This window comes from Spermophilus citellus (genome assembly GCF_964194105.1).
Source record: "Spermophilus citellus genome assembly, chromosome: 1".
NCBI classification, from domain to species: Eukaryota; Metazoa; Chordata; class Mammalia; order Rodentia; family Sciuridae; genus Spermophilus; species Spermophilus citellus.
In genome coordinates this window covers 240,388,599-240,405,277 of record NC_138182.1, presented here as the reverse complement: position 1 = coordinate 240,405,277, position 16,679 = coordinate 240,388,599, and the positions used below count along the sequence as shown (strand labels likewise).

The 16,679-nt window shown below is 37.4% G+C and overlaps 1 protein-coding gene and 1 long non-coding RNA gene across 5 annotated transcripts in view; one reads left to right on the top strand and one right to left on the bottom strand.

Annotated features, from left to right (window-relative positions):
- Nucleotides 1–16,679, bottom strand: part of PDE4D (phosphodiesterase 4D) — a 1,076,913-nt gene that overhangs the window by 585,286 nt on the left and 474,948 nt on the right. The window lies entirely within an intron of this gene.
- LOC308646111 overlaps nt 13,467–16,679 on the top strand; it is a 37,511-nt gene continuing 34,298 nt past the window's right edge. For both annotated transcript variants that reach the window (XR_014021318.1, XR_014021319.1), the window contains exon 1: nt 13,467–13,821. This is a non-coding gene — a long non-coding RNA (uncharacterized lncRNA). The remainder of the gene's footprint in view (nt 13,822–16,679) is intronic.

Below are 16,679 nucleotides of genomic sequence, written 5' to 3'. Positions count from 1 at the left end.
AGAATAAGTCTTGCCTTATTCAATAGTAAGGGCTATTCTTCAATAGGATATTAGTAGGAAACCAGGAAAACCAAGTACCTGTGTTCCACAGGGCAGACCTGAGGACAGTTATGTAGTGGCTGACATTGGTACATGTTCCTTGAATCAGCAAGTTACCATTGAGACAAACTTACCTATACTGACTGTTCTCAACCAGCTAATTGGAAAGAAAATATTACCTTGGCAGCCAGCTGAGGGGAATTTTTGGTTCTGCTGTGGTCTAAGTAATGTGTTATTGATCTATGATTAAACTGATCTGAAGGTCAGACTTCTAAGATTTCTCTCTGTCTCGAATTTTGAATCAATTGTTATCTTTTAGGAATAGCTAGATGAGAGGCTCCTGACTTATCTTTAATCCAACAACAGGAACCAACCTGGTGTTGTAGTACGTGGGCCACAAATACAACAAAATTAGTGCCTAAAGATTTTGCTTTGCAGACTTTTCCTGAATTATGGGCCCATGGTCACGCTGCAATGCTCACTCAAGTTTATGTAACAAGAGAGAATCCGAGTAACCTGCTTGTTTACACTGAAACTTAGGTTCTCATCACCAATTATTTCAGGGGTTACAGCAAAAATGTCTTACTATTGATATGAAAGCTGACTGAATTTTAGTTTCTTTGTTGATACGTGTGCATAAGAGTGTGTTTTGAGTGTGTGTGTGTGTTAACCAATGAAATGGTAGGAGCTTATCTATCCTTAAAAATCTAAAAGATAATTCATGTTAGTGGCTTGGGAGGCTGAGGTGGGAGGATCAGAAGTTCAAAGCCAGTCTCAGCAAAGTAGTGAGGCATCTAGCAACTCAGTGAGATGCTGTCCCTAATAAAGTATTTAAAAAAAAAAAAAAAGGCTGGGGCTCAGTGGATAAGCACCTCTGGGTTCAATCCCTAGTACCAAAACAACACAAAACAACACAAATACCATATTCTTCTCCTTGAATTGGGTTTTCATTCCATTATTATAAATGCCATTTGATGCTTTAAAATAAACCAAGGGGAACTTTCAAATGACGGGTATGACTTCTTCCTTTGCAGGGTACAATACTAGAAAACAAATGAACATTTAAAGCCTATTAGAGTCCAGCTAATTTCCCCCTCAAAGCAATGATTCAAAGAAGGTGACAAAATTGATTGATGGACTGTTTTTTTTTTTGTTGTTTTTTTTTTGATGGACTGTATTTTTGGTACTAGGGATTGAACCCAGGGGTTCTTTGCCATTGAGGTATACCCTAATCTTCTTATTTTTATGTTAATACAAGCTTTTACTAAGTTGCTGAGGGTGTCTCTAAGACGTTGAACTCCTGCCTCAGCCTCATGAGTTGTTGGGATTATAGGTATTTGCCATTGTGCTTGGCTAAGAAATTGATATAAAGAAAGTAAGTAGTTTAATATGTGAAATGTTGCTATCAAAAAGGAGAATGTATCAAAAAAATTTCCAAGCCAGTCATGGTGGTGCACACTCATAATCCTAGCTGTTCAGGAGGCTGAGGTAGGAGGATCACAAGTTCAAGGCCAGCCTCAACAACTTAGCAAGACTCTCTCAAAATTGAAAAAAAAAATTTTAAAAGGACTAGGGATGTAGTTCAGTGGTAGAGTCCTTGCCTAGCATGCACAAAGACCTGGGTTCAATTCCTAGCACTACCGAACACAAAGAGTTCTAAGAAATACCCTCTGAGAAATGTTGCTAAACTCTAGGGAAAATATAATATATAATATACATATAATATATATATATATATTCTTTTCATATTTTATATGTATATATATTCATATATATATATATATATATATATATATATATATATATATATTCTTTTAATAGCTGGAAGGTCAGAGCCCAGGTTCTTTGTTTCCTTGGTACTCAGATTTTTTGTGGTCTAGAAATTTTCCTGTCTACTACTGAAGTGGGTTTATTGTAGATAGAAAGGATGAGGCTCAGGGACCCTCACCTGTATGAGCCTCTTCTAAAGTCAATAGAAATGGTGGGATGACATGCTTATAGGTTTTGGGAAATCTGCAAGAGTGAAATACTTTAGTTGCAGAAGTTTAAGACCTCTATCTATTTCCATTCCACTTCCCCTTTGGTCCAAGTGGTTTTAGAGTGATCACTCCAGGTCTTCTGGGGATCCAGCTAACTAGATGTTGAGTTAAAGATGCATTTAGTTTGGGGTTTGCTGGAATTACATATTTGTGTTTCTCAGTCTCTTTTAGGTATCTTTAGATTATTGTTATGAGTTCTTTCAAAGGAAAAACTCCCACAAACCCTACTAATGGCCACTGTGCTAGCATTGGGATGATGCAGGCCAACACTATGTCCAGGAGTCTATGTGGCACGGAGAAGAAACACTTAAAACATAAGGTAAAACACTGGTATTTGAAGTTCTTCCAAATCTTACAGTTCAAATATGAAAGATTTTTGGTAAAGAGTTTTATGCATTTGACCAAGATTCTAAGAAAGTTTATGAAATAAGCAATAACAAATTGAGAAACTTGATTTAATTTTTCTAAATCACCAGTAATAAAACTTTGGATTATAATTAATCATACTACAGGGAAAACAGCATTATCTTTTTATTCTCAACATAGAAAATATAACCATGGTCAAATGAAGAAGCAATCAGAGAATAAATAGCCCAAAACTATAGAGCTAATAAAATAATATCACAATCATTAAAGAGGTGCATTAAGAAATTGGTTTCTAAAAGTTAATTTTATAAGTTTTGTGATGCTTGTAGAATCTGTCAGTAAATTATATTTGCTATTTTATTTTTTCTGAACCTAGGATGTCATGAATGTTAAGAACAAGCTCTAGCAATGAGCTTATGTCCCTAGCTGACTTGTGATGTATGCGTATGTGTATTTGGCATTCTAAATAAATATTCATTTATTACCTAATATTGCCTCTGTTGCTCCTAAAGTGGGTTCTCCTAGTTGTATAAAGCTTTAGGCATCATAAACCCTGGATTCACCCTCTGCCAATCATCATAGTCAACCTGAGATATGAAGATGAAAATTCTTTCGTATTATAACTAAGTAATAAAAGACATATGAATCTACTATTAACTCCAAACTTTCCTATTCAGCATTGTTAAGGGACTGATTCTTAAAATTTCCCAAGAATATAAACTGGTCAAAATCTATTTCCAAACAATAAATAAACCAACCCTGTATCCTTTGTACTAGATTGCACTTAAATAAATAAAAACTACTAAAATCTGCCTTACAATGCATCTGCTTGATATCATTTACAGGTATAGGAAATAATTGAAGGTAAGACTAAAAAAGTTTGGGTGTTGAGGGTTTACAGAGAAAAAGCATTGTTTTAATATTTTCAATTATGAAAAAATTAGTATTCAAAAGAAATCAAGTGTAGCAAAATATTATATAAATGCATGTACACTAAGAAAATTATTTGTTGTTGTTATGATTTGGATGTTAAAAGGACCCCCAAAGCTTATATGTTGAAGATTTTGTCCCCAGGGCATAGTGTTCAGAAGCCTGTGGGAGATTAGATCATGAGGACTCTTGACGTCATGAATGGATCAATCCATTTATAGATTCCTAGTTTAATGGGTTTAGGGGGAGGAGCTTTGTTATAAAAGTGAGCTCTCTCTGCTTTCCTGCTGCATGAGATGAACAGCTTTTCCCTACCATGTGCTCCCTGCCATGATACTGTGCCTGATCAGAGGTCTAAAAGCAAAGGAGTTAGAAAATCATGGACTTAAACCTCTGAAGTTATGAGCCAAAAAAAATTTCCTCCTTATAAATGAACTATTTCAGATATTTTGTCACAGCGATGGAAATCTATCACTGTTGTAAGTGCATAGTTCTCCAGAAATATTTTTAAAAATATTTATATATAACACCAGATTTTCTGTTCCCAGTGCAAAGCAATGTGTTTTGAACACTTGTTTGGCTGAATATTCAAACATATATAAGCTAGGAATGACACTGTAATAGGCTTTATATATTTCTTACAAAAATTGAATAAACTTGTAAATGATATATTCTGCAATTTGATCATTCTTATTTGATTTCATAACTCTCATTACAAAATGCACACAATCTGACATAATCACAAACTTCAAATCAAAAGGGGAGCTTTCATTAAATTTAGCAAGTTATATGAATCATATATGAGAGAAGATAGCTATCATAGAGCTGGTGTTATAGATAACTTCAAATAAGAATTTATTTTAATATTGGTGAATTAAGGACAAAATCAAAATCAAACAACACTTTATGATTTATAATTATAATCAAACCTGTATCCACTAAGGATAGGATTATTATTTTTAAAACTGTGAGCTTACATTCACTGAATATCTGCAGGATTCATGCATTATTTCCTATTTTATATATCTTATTTGTAGCTATATATTTTAAATTTAAATTTGAAATTGGGGACTCACAGATTTTTTTAATAAGAAGAATGGTGATTTCAAATATACCCTCAGCTGTTTAACTATCCCTACAAAATGCACAGATTGTGAAACACTTGAAAGAATTAAAATCTGCCTTACAATGCATCTGCTTGAATATCATTTACAGGTATAGGAAATAATTGAAGGTAAGACTAAAGAAGTTTGGGTATTGAGGGTTTACAGAGAAAAAGCATTGTTTTAATATTTTCAATTATGAAAAAAAATAGTATTCAAAAGAAATCAAGTGTATCAAAATGTGTGTACACTAGGAAAATTATATGTTATACATAAAGATTTAAATTCAAATTAATTTGGAAAATATCATTGCCTTAAAAGATTACTTAATGGAACTATTAAATGTAACTTTTTAGTATGATTTCATTTTTGCACATATTTATTAAAAAAAGATCATTATAAAATGAAGTACAACTAAACCAGCAATTCCCAACTTCAATCCCATATCTCATAATGCTAATGTAGATATTATTCAGTAGCACATGTGTACCTCTAAAATTAAATGCAAATTCTCCATGTGATTATATGCATACATATCATTCTTATGACAGTGTTGTTAGATGGTTTAGACCCTAAAAGACTTCCAGAATTTCTAAAAGAATAAAATACATAAACTGGACTATTTTATTTTCCAGATGGAATAGAGTACTTTCACCAAGAAAGAAAAAGAAAATGAGGTTCTAATTGTGTTGGTGACCTAACCCCACCCACGAATCACAAGATGGGAGGAAAAAAAATTCCAAGAAGAATTTGATAATTTCAAGAAACAAAGTGCCCAGGAGACATCTTCACTGAACAATTCCCAAAGAGCTCATGTGTGAGCAATGTGTAAATTCAAAAAATATAGCTCAGTGACATCTCAATAGTTCTTCAAAATACCAGACTAAAGAACAAAGTCTTATTCCAAGTCAGACTTTTAAATATGGGTACATGTTTTCATTATGTAATAATTTCTAGTAGTCTTTGAGCCTATGTACACTTTAATAACCAGAATACTATGAATATGAGCTTTTTCAGTCCTTAGAGGATAAACAGGATAATTAATTATTAATTTATTTTAAGTTTGTGAAAACTATCTTCAATGTTAATTACTAAACATGACAACTGATATGCAATATTTGGACCAACTCTGACAGCAAGCCATCTGTGAATTCTGCTCAAGATACCATATTGGAGGTGCAGCAAGAGAATAGTGTGAAAATCCACAAAAACTCTGACACAAGAGGAATTATTGAAGCAGTTCTCAAACAGAAAAGGTTTAATGGAAGAAATTATGGCTGTATTCAGTTGTATTATTAAAGCACAGAGAGATTATTAGAATAATTTTATATCTTTCTCATATCAAGGAAAGGAAGTAGCATGGAAACAAAAGTTAGCAAAAAGAATACTTTTCTCAAAATTAACCCTATGAAACAGAGAAAGAGCTTGTTCTATGGGTTGATGCTCTTTCCTGAAAAGACAGCTGAAGCAGCAAGAACTTTCTGAGCTGGGTTTCTACACCAAAGTAGGATGTTGAATTCCTACATTCCTTTAGGAAATCCCTGTGAGTCCATAAATTCTATGATCCTTATTTATGCAGAACAACTGCATGTTACCACAGAAGACACCACCTAAAAGCAGGAGAACTGCAAGAGCACCTCCCTTAATAGTTCTAAGGAAGCACTGAAGGCAAGTGAAGTTAAGAAACAGGTCTTTCTAGACAGTTGTGCACAAACTCCTGGATTTTCCTGCCAGTTGATTTGATGAATTTTGAGCCACAGCCTTTTGATTTCCTTCTCTGAGAAAATCTGAGGAGAGATTAAAGCTCTTCAAGGCAACAGCATTATATAAATCCAAAGCATGTTCATACTTTGAAAATGTGCTCACAAGGAGAAGTGTGAGCAGAAGGAGGAATCTGAGGTGGTAAGGAAAAAGACATAAGCAGAGGCAGAGTGGTGAACGGCCTTCAAACAAGGATAAGAATTGAAATTGGTTAGGAAAGCAAGAGGGAGCCAGTCAAAGGAACTGAAAGGATGAGTAATGGGAAGTTAGGTGAGAAAAGCTAGATAGATTACCTTGGAAGGCAGGATTTTGAAGTGATTAGAGATAATGGCCCTAGAGAAGATTGTAGAATTGAGATAGGAAACCAAAAGACAAGGATGGATACAACAATTCCTGAACCAGGAATAAGACCTCATGGGCCCCAGTGGGGCAGTTATAAGTAACAAAAATGAGGCCTTTGCTGAAGCTTGGGCACTATGTAACATTGGGCCATTGGAAAATATTTATTGCATGAATGAAGAAAAATAGTGTCTATTCTTGTATAAAACACTCATTAAGATCAGCACTTTAGAAAATAAAAAAAAAAATAACTACTAGATCAAAAACTGTTGATAATTTCCACTCCAGAATTTCTTTTTTAAGAACTGCTTAGACTTCTGTCTACAAATTAAACAAGAACATTAGTTCTTAAGGTCTAAGATTAAAAATGAAAATTCTTAATTATGAATTTATTCTCAATGTACAGGAGTATTTAAATGAAAAGCATAGTCATGTAAACCACATATAATTTCTAAGAGGAATAAAATATTGAATACTTCCCTAGCTCATATATACCTTTTAACTTATATTTGATAACACAATTAGTCTTTACAGACATTCGTCTTCAGAATCCAGATGAATGAATTGAAGAATGGCTCAATTTAAAACACTTTTTTTTTCATTTAGTAAATCTAACATTTCAGTTGCCAATAAAAGAATTGTTCTTTTAGCATAGAAAATCCTCAGAAGTTCTTCTAATTTCTTTCTTCTCTAAATTGGTCCAAATTATCTCTAGCAGGAATTAATTTCCATAGGAATAAGGAGACTGGAGTTAGAAATCAGTTCTTTGAGCTACATTTGTGTGTATGAAAGGGCTGAATTGGTATTCAGTCTATAGCCAGCAATGACAGCTCTCTCAAATGACTAAAGAACAATCTGGAAAAATTTATGGAGATCTTAAAGGACTCAGCAGCATTCAGCTAATTTCCATTCTTAAGTACCATTTCAGCAACCCTAATGTGTCCTGTTTAAAAATATATATATGTGTACATATATATGTACATGTGTATATGTATTTATATAAACATAAATGCATGTGTATACATACACATACACAGATAAAACAACTTTAAATACAAAGGAAGCTTTCTACTTTTTTTTAAGAGAAAGTGGAGAGAGAGAGACAGAGAGAGAGAGAGAGAGAGAGAGAGAGAGAGAGAGAGACAGAGAGAATTTTTTTAATATTTATTTTTTAGTTTTCGGCGGACACAACATCTTTGTTGGTATGTGGTGCTGAGGATGGAACCCGGGCCGCACGCATGCCAGGGAGTGCACTACCGCTTGAGCCACATCCCCAGCCCGGTTTCTACTTTCTATACTGTATTTAATAATATAATTCATTTCACTGTGATTAAAAAATTACTACATAATAAACAAGATCATTCTGTTGTCAATTTGAAATATTGAGTTCATATATCTACGCACTAGCTTCTCCACAATTAATATTGTGTGGATATTTCAAATACCATGCCACAATTAAATAAATAAAAAACAGAACAAACAAAAAAGTGCATATATAGCCAACCAAACAAAGGCCTAGCCCAAATGAACATGCTGCAGTTTTCATAAAGTATTATTTAATACTTTTATATAAACAAAATATTGATTAATATATTTTGTTTTATATAAATAGTGGTTAAATGAGATCAAAACTTTTCAAATAAATACAATCTTTCATAGTTATCAGCTTCTCATATAGATAATAAAGACCTTTGACATCACCTTTAATGGACACTCAATAAATATTTTTATTTTTGTTTTCTTTAATATGAAAAAAATTTACTTGGATGCTAACATCACATCTACTTGGATGGTCACAGAGAGTACCCCTGCTAAGTGTGATAATAAATTTGTATCTTTACATTAAAAAAATAGTTAGATTTTATGAAAATTATCATTCCATTTTCTTTCCCACAAATAACATCCTACTTCTTCAAAACATGGAGGGAATGTAAGAAGGAAAGCATACACTCTCAAAGCCTTCCTCAATGTTCGCAGGTTCTAAAATACCTCCCCAACTGTAGTGGATGTTGTGATCATCTACCTTTAATAGCATAACCCATTTCCCTTGGTTGGGAAAGTGCTCTTTGTTCTTGAAGTAGGACAGAGACCCCCATCCAAAAGGCCCTTCTCATAATTAAGCTTTTTCTCTTCTCAGATCATCAGGATGTCTGCAGAGGTTATCGAGGTTGGAAGCTTTCTCTTTGTAAATGTCAGGTTTGTACACAATAAGGTATGGTAGAGTTGAGTCTGTAAGATTGTTGTATTAAAAGATACTGTTTTTGTTTTCTTGCTTAAAAAACAAATGAAAACAAAAACAAAAACAAAAACAACCTCCATGCCCTCCCCCTGCACTGGGTATAAAGCTCAATGAATTTCCAAAATCTTTGTTCAGAAGAAGAATTGTTAGGCAAGAGCCACTGCTGAACCCAATAGTCAATAAACCTGCTTTCTGAAAATTCCTAGAGTATCTGGCCTCTTCTGTCCTACTTCATTTGGCAGCCCAGATGGGACAGTGAAGCTTTTCTGCTTCTCTTATCTCTGGGTCTAATTTTCCCAGGATGTGGAGGACAATACTTCTCCTTGGTGCACCATAGGCTATAGGCTTAGTTGACTTACCTACCCCAAAGAACTGTCACCCCAGAGCACAATGGAACCCATGAAGAACAAGAACCAAGACTAGGTAACTTAGAGCACCATCCAATTGAACAAGAAAGACACAGATCCATTAAAGGCATCCCACCTGACTTCCCCCACAGAGGCCTAAGCTGGTGGAAGAGAAGCTCTATCAACCTCTAAGGGTCCCTGAGTAATCTCTGAAGAATGTGGAGCCAAAAAGGACCCAGGGAGTCACCCAAATAGTCTCTGTTCAAAATCGGCGAACAGAAGAGAAACATGATTCCCTTTCTGGTTGTGGAATTTTGAGATTTAGACAATATAAAAATTTTGCTTTGACCATGTCTATGTAAAGTATGTAAATAAGACAAACAAGGGAAGAGTTTTGACCGGACCCAAGGGCCAAACAAATGCTGGACCCTTACTCAGTTCCATGGGATCTCATACAGTCATTGGTGGATTTTCACCATCCAATATCTAGGTGAAAGCTCCAGGTAAGGAGTTGATACGGGGCCACCAAGGAGGACACTAAGTTCCCACAAGGGAAAAGCACTGAGATGGATGAAGCAAATCTTGTCATAAGTGTGTGACACTGATAAAGCATGGAACATGGGAGGCACATACAAAACACAGTCTTCTAAAATGTTTGTTAAAAAAAAAAAACTTTTAGAAAGGTTTTAATAGTAACTGTGGGATGAAGCTCACTCCATAAAAGTTATATAATTTACAAATTAAAATGACCAACCTTTGAGGTGGAACAGCCACCAGAAGGATCTATGGACAAAAGTTTCATTGGTGAGGGCCTCTCAATAGTTATCAAAACCTCTGGACACCAAGCCAATTCCCTTATTGGTCGCTGGCAAGAGATAGTCTAGAAACAGCCCCTTTGTTCCAGAGCCTATTTGGAAAGACAATCCAAATTAATGTTAATTTAGACTATAATGGCCTCTAAGACTCAAAGAAAGAAAACTAAACAGAACAAAACCCGACAAAGAAAAAAACAAATAAACAAACAAACAAAAAGTCATTTTTCCTGTGAGTGCCAAAAGAGCACTCGTCATCTTATGTGCCACTCAACCTGAATTTGTCAAGACCACTAAAACAACAGGCTGACCCCTCAGCCCCCTCATTCCCAGAGACAACAGACAGAGGCCCCTTAACACTGGCCACTCCTTCTTGATGCTCTCAGTGCCAGAGCCTTCCCCAGAGCCAAAAACTCCTCTATCTCTGGAAAACTTATCCCAAAAGCCACCTCTGAGCCCTGAAGTCAATAAACCTGCTTGCTAAAAATTCCTCGGGTATCCAACCTCTTCTGTTCAAATTCATTCTCATTTGCTTCAGCTTAAGAAGTCTGCCTTGTCCAAGCATCTAATATTGGGTCCACAGGAGGGTATCAAAGTCCAGACCCCTCACCCACATGTAGGACAACTCTGAGGAGCAAGCCCACTCCCAAACTCCCTGAGGGCTTTACAAGACCTTCCCACACTACAACGCAGACCAACTCCCCTCTAGCTCCTGCTTCTGCTTTCTTTCCTCTTCCTCCCCTCCATAGATGGTGGACCCATGAAAAATCTCTAAATAAGACTCTTTCTACCTGGTTGGTCACTCAGTCTGTTTTTCTGGAAACATAATCCATGAACTAATTGGATAAAAACTTTATGGATGCCTCTGGCCATTCATGCTTTACAAGAGTAGGCTATTTAAAGTAAGCCACTGGAAAAAAATGAACCTAAGAACAAATTTCAGTTTTCTATATTTTCCCTAGTGAACATCAATGTGCACTGATGTGTCACATGAGCATTCACACACACTAGCTCCAATTCTTTGCATGCACAATGTTTATGCTGTGTGCTCAGGATATATCCTGGTAAACATGGAGAAAGATCCAAGAGAACTTCCCCTACAAAGTATACAGAACTCTCATGACTGTTTAAAATAGATATCACTGTTAATATAATTAAGAAGAATGCATTTAACTGTACCCCTTTTTTCTGTTTCCTTATGATTGCATATTGTTCAATAGTAGAAATCTCAACTGTATTGTTTTATCTATTCTTTTTCCCTTAAGAACATTTATAAACTTTAACTCTTCATTGTCCAAATCTCGACTTTTGCATTAATTGGAGCTCAGAGAACATTCATTTTGATAGACATTTAAATTTGATTGCCTGTGTTTTTTTTATTACATCATGGAAACTGTCAAAAAATGTAAATGCAGTTAATATAGGCTGAAAAATAAGAGATGCTGAATTCTTTTATCTGGTGAGTCAGTGATTCTTTCCCAACAAATAAGCCGGTTAGGTAGTATTGTATAGTACATAAATACTGCTTATCTGAATGTTAAGTTATTTAAAACAAATTCACTGATATTTAATAATAGTAATTAGTGTTGAAATGTCACATTACAGAAACATTTCAATAAGAAATATGACACTTTATAGAAAGATTAATTTCTTAAACTGAAAGATATTATCCAACATTTCAAAACTAAAACTTGTAAAATACATCTATTGATTAGGTTCACACAGCTGGACAGATTATTCTTCAATTATATGTTAAGGGAAAAAGTTTTAAAGGCAGTGATTATAGATAAGATGTAACATCACATTCCTAAGGGATCATCTGAAACCACAGTGAATGTGACACTTGCATATGGAGGTGGAGTAGGTGGAAATCATAAGAAGATGAGCAGAGCATACTACTCCTCAGTAGAGCTGAAGGTGCTGCAGTTTCAAGCCACAGAAAAGGGGAAAGGGAGGGAATATATACAAACAACAACAAAAAAACCTTTGTATCTTTGTATCAGCTATTAAGCCACAGAGGATTTTCTCAGGTTCTGCACTTCTTGAATCCTGTCGTAGGAAATACTTCAAAAACATGAAAATAAAGAAAGCAGTTTTTTCCAATAAATACAAAACTCTAAATCCAAATAAACTGATCACATTGTCTACTTACAGAGGTAAAATAGGTAGAGAGGAGTGGAGGAGGGGAAGGACAGAAGGAAGAAAGAAGGAGGAAGGAGAGGAGAAGAGTGGAGAAGGGAGAGGGCAGGGCAGGGAGGAGGGAATAAAAGAGAATGACTCTTCACTAGCTTTGCTGGTTCCAATCTAAACTGCCATAGATTAGAGAGTTGCGGGCTGCTCATGTATTGCCTGGCTTCTGGAGCCCTCATGAAAGCATCCGCTCACAGGTGGACTTGGTGGTTTGAGGTGCTTTTTTGTAGGAGTGCCCCCTCTCTTGTCTGTGGGTATTGATTTGTATCAGGAGGGTCATCACTGGCTCCTCCCAGAACCCTTGGTTCAATAAATGGGAAGGGTTCACTACTTAGTGAAATTGCCCTGTAACTTGTTTTATTAGCTTTATGGAGATATGATTAAAACACCACACAATCCACCCATTTAAAGGGTATAATTCAGTGGCAACTAGTTGTGCATCCATTACTACTTTCTAGAACATTTTCATTATCCTATAAAGAAATTTTTATACCATTTAACTTTCAATTTTCAATCTTCAATCCCCTATTCCCCCCATCCCTACCGAAGTACTAAACTACTTTTTTCTTCATAGACCAATATATTCTGGACACTTCATATAAATTGAATCAGGGGCTGGGGATGTGGCTCAAGTGGTAGCGCGCTCGCCTGACATGCGTGCGGCCCGGGTTCGATTCTCAGCACCACATACAAACAAAGATGTTGTGCCCGCCGAAAACTAAAAAAAATAAAAAAAGATTTAAAAATTCTCTCTCTCTCTCTCTCTCTCTCTCTCTCTCTCTCTGTCTCTCACTCTCTCTTTAAAAAAAAAAAATTGAATCACACAATATGTCATTCTGGCTTCTTTTATTTACTTTATAATGTTTTCAAGGTTCATATATGTAACAGAATGTATTAGTACCGGATTTTCTTTTTGTTGAATATATTCCTTGTGTGAAAATATCACATTTGTTTATTCATCAGTTGATGGAAATTTTTATTGTTTCTACTTTGGGGCTACTGTAAATAATTTCTGCTATGAACATCTATGTACAGGATTTTGTGAGGATAAATGTTCTTAATTCTTCCTCACATAATACCTAAGAGTGAAGATGTGGTAACTGTTTAAAGAACTGCAGTATCTTGTATCTTGTCTATTCATTTCTCTTTGTCTTAAAATAATTATCTCAAAAAATCACTGCCAAATTCTTCTAATGTGGTTCAGTTTTCTGCCATGTGTTCAAGCCAAAGCTTGGCTTTGGTTATTTAATGGATTAAGACTACAATTACTTGATAATCAAAAAGCATTTACTGAGCTGAAGGCTGTCTTGTTGGGAATTTCCAGCGAAATTGAGGTGCTCCAGAATCTAGTGGAGGGATTTTCATCGCGTGAGGATCGGTGGTGGGGGCTCGGTCGCGGGCGATTTCTCCGCACACGCTGGGAAGAGGCGAGGTGGCGGCGAGGGGGTGCAGCGCTGCGGATTCTGTGGGCTTCTGCCAGCGGTGGAATGGCTGTGCTCAGTGCTTAGTTCTGGGTTTGAGATGGAGGAGGGAAGCGGTCCAGTTCGGTTCTCCACACCAGTCAGTCCACGGAGGAGGCCAGCAGCCGCCATCTTGGAGAGCTGACATAATCATCCCTGTTTTCTACTGATCTCAGCTCATTCAGCTACGGAACAGGTGATTTCAGGCTGTTATTTGCCTGCGTCTCGCAGACAGATAGCTCAGGCTCAGGGCTAGAGAACCCGCGGAGACGGCTTCTTGGAGCTCGCCCCTAGCAGAGCGTTCTCCGAGCTCTGAGCAACCAAGTTCTGGTTCCCGGAGCTGCTTTGGTCCAGGGCTGGGGAACCCGCAGAGACTGCTTCTTGGAGCCTGCTCCTAGCGGACCGTGCACCGAGCTCTGAGCAGCCGGGTTCTGGCTCCCGGAACTGTTTTGGCCCAGGGCTGGGGGAACCCGCGGAGTCTGCTTCTTGGAGCCCGCTCCCAGCAGAGTGTGCACCGAGCTCTGGGCGGCAGGGTTCTGGCTCCCGGAGCTGCTTTGGCCCAGGGCTGGGGATCCCGCGGAAACTGCTTCTTGGTCTGGGTCCTGCTGGGTGCTGTGGGGGCCAGAGGGGCAGAATGGAACTGCCGCCTGCGCCCAGAACAGGCCAAGCGACCCACCAGCGGGGTATCACGTCACCCCAACTGCAGCTGTGGCCGAAGAGAGCAGCCGCCCACGCCTGGATAAGGTCCAGCGACCTGATGGCGTGGTAGTCAAGTCACCCCATTTGGAGTAGGGGCTGAGCAGAGCCGCTGCCCGAGCCTGCAAGGTAGGAAGACCTGCGACCCACTGGTGGAACAGGCCCAGAGGCCTGCCAGCGTGGTAGACACGTCACACCAATTCGAGTACGGGCCGAGCAGAGCGGCCGCCCGCATCCGGATCAGGCCCAACGACCCGTGGGTGTGGTAGTCACGTCACCACAATTGGTGTGGGGGCAGAGCAGAGCCGCCACCCGCGCCCGCAGGGTGGGTAGACCTGTGACCGACCGGCAGAGCAGGCCTAGTGGCCTGCCAGCGTACTAGACAGATCACCCCAATTGGAGGAGGAGCACAGCCACTACCCACTCTGCAAGGGAGATTTTTCAACTATACAAGACCAATATAAATAAACGGGGAAAATTTCAAAAACACAACAGTTTTACCAAGCAGAAAGAAACGCAAGCAGTATGAAAAGACAAGGCAAGAAAGGACCACAAGCAATGCAGGTCAACTCAACTTTAGAAGAGGTAATAGCAGCAACAGATGGAATGTCAGATAAAGAATTCAGGATATACATGCTTCAGATGATCTGGAGTCTCAAGGAAGACATGAGACAGCAAAATCAGACAATGAAAGATCACTTTGACAAGGAATTACATAAACAAATCCAAGAAGCAAAGGATCAATTATACAGGGAGATAGAGGTAATAAAAAACAAACAAATAGAAATCCTAGAAATGCAGGAAGCAATAAACCAACTTAAAAACTCAATTGAGAATACTACCAGCAGAGTAGAACACTTAGAAGATAGAACATCAGACAATGAAGACAAAGTATTTCAACTTGAAAAGAACATAGACAGCTCAGCCAGACAGTTAAGAAACCATGAGCAGAACATCCAAGAGATATGGGATAACATAAAGAGACCAAACTTAAGAGTCATTGGGATACAGGAAGGCATGGAGGTCCATACCAAAGGAATAAACAATCTATTCAATGAAATAATATGAGAAAACTTCCCAGACTTGAAGAATGAGACAGAATCCCAAATCCTAGAAGCCTACAAGATGCCGAATGTGCAAAATCATAAGAGATCCACACCTAGACACATTATAATGAAGATGCCCAACATACAGAATAAGGAGAGAATTTTAAAAGCTACAAGAGAAAGGAAGCAGATTACATTTAGGGGTAAACCAATCAGGATAACAGCTGATCTCTCAACACAGACTCTGAAAGCTAGAAGATCCTGGAATAACATATTTCAAACTCTGAAAGAAAATGGGTTCCAGCCAAGAATCGTGTATCCGGCGAAATTAAGCTTCAGGATGGAAGATGAAATTAAAACCTTCCACGATAAACAAAAGTTAAAAGAATTTGCAGCTAGAAAACCATCTTTTCAAAAAATCCTTGGCAAAACATTACAGGAAGAGGAAATGGAAAATAACAATGAAAACCAACAGTGGGAGGTAGGACAATAAAGGGGGGAAAATAATCAAAGAAGAAAACAAATCAGGTTTAGTAACATTAATAAACAAATATGGCTGGAAGAACAAACCATATTTCAATAATAACCCTAAATGTTAATGGCTTAAACTCACCAATTAAGAGACACAGGCTAGTTGAATGGATCACAAAACAAGACCCAACAATATGCTGCCTACAGGAGACGCATTTGATAGGAAAAGATATACATAGACTGAAGGTGAAAGGTTGGGAAAAATCATATCACTCATATGGACTGCGGAAACAAGCAGGAGTGCCCATACTCATATCAGATAAAATAGATTTCAAGCCAAAGTTAATCAAAAGGGATAAAGAGGGACACTACATACTGCTCAAGGGAACCATACACCAACAAGACATAACTCATAAATATATATGCCCCAAACAATGGAGCAGCTATGTTCATCAAGCAAACTCTTCTCAAGATCAAGAGTCTAATAGACCACCATACAATAATCATGGGAGACTTCAACACACCTCTCTCACCACTGGACAGATCTTCCAAACAAAAGTTGAATAAGGAAACTATAGAACTCAATAACACAATTAACAACCTAGACTTAATTGACATATATAGAATATACCACCCAACATCAAGCAGTTACACGTTTTTCTCAGCAGCACATGGATCCTTCTCAAAAATAGATCATATATTATGTCACAGGGCAACTCTTAGACAATATAAAGGAGTAGAGATAATACCATGCATCTTATCTGATCATAATGGAATGAAACTGAAAATCAACGATAAAAGAAGGAAGGAAAAATCATTCATCACTTGGAGAATGAACAAT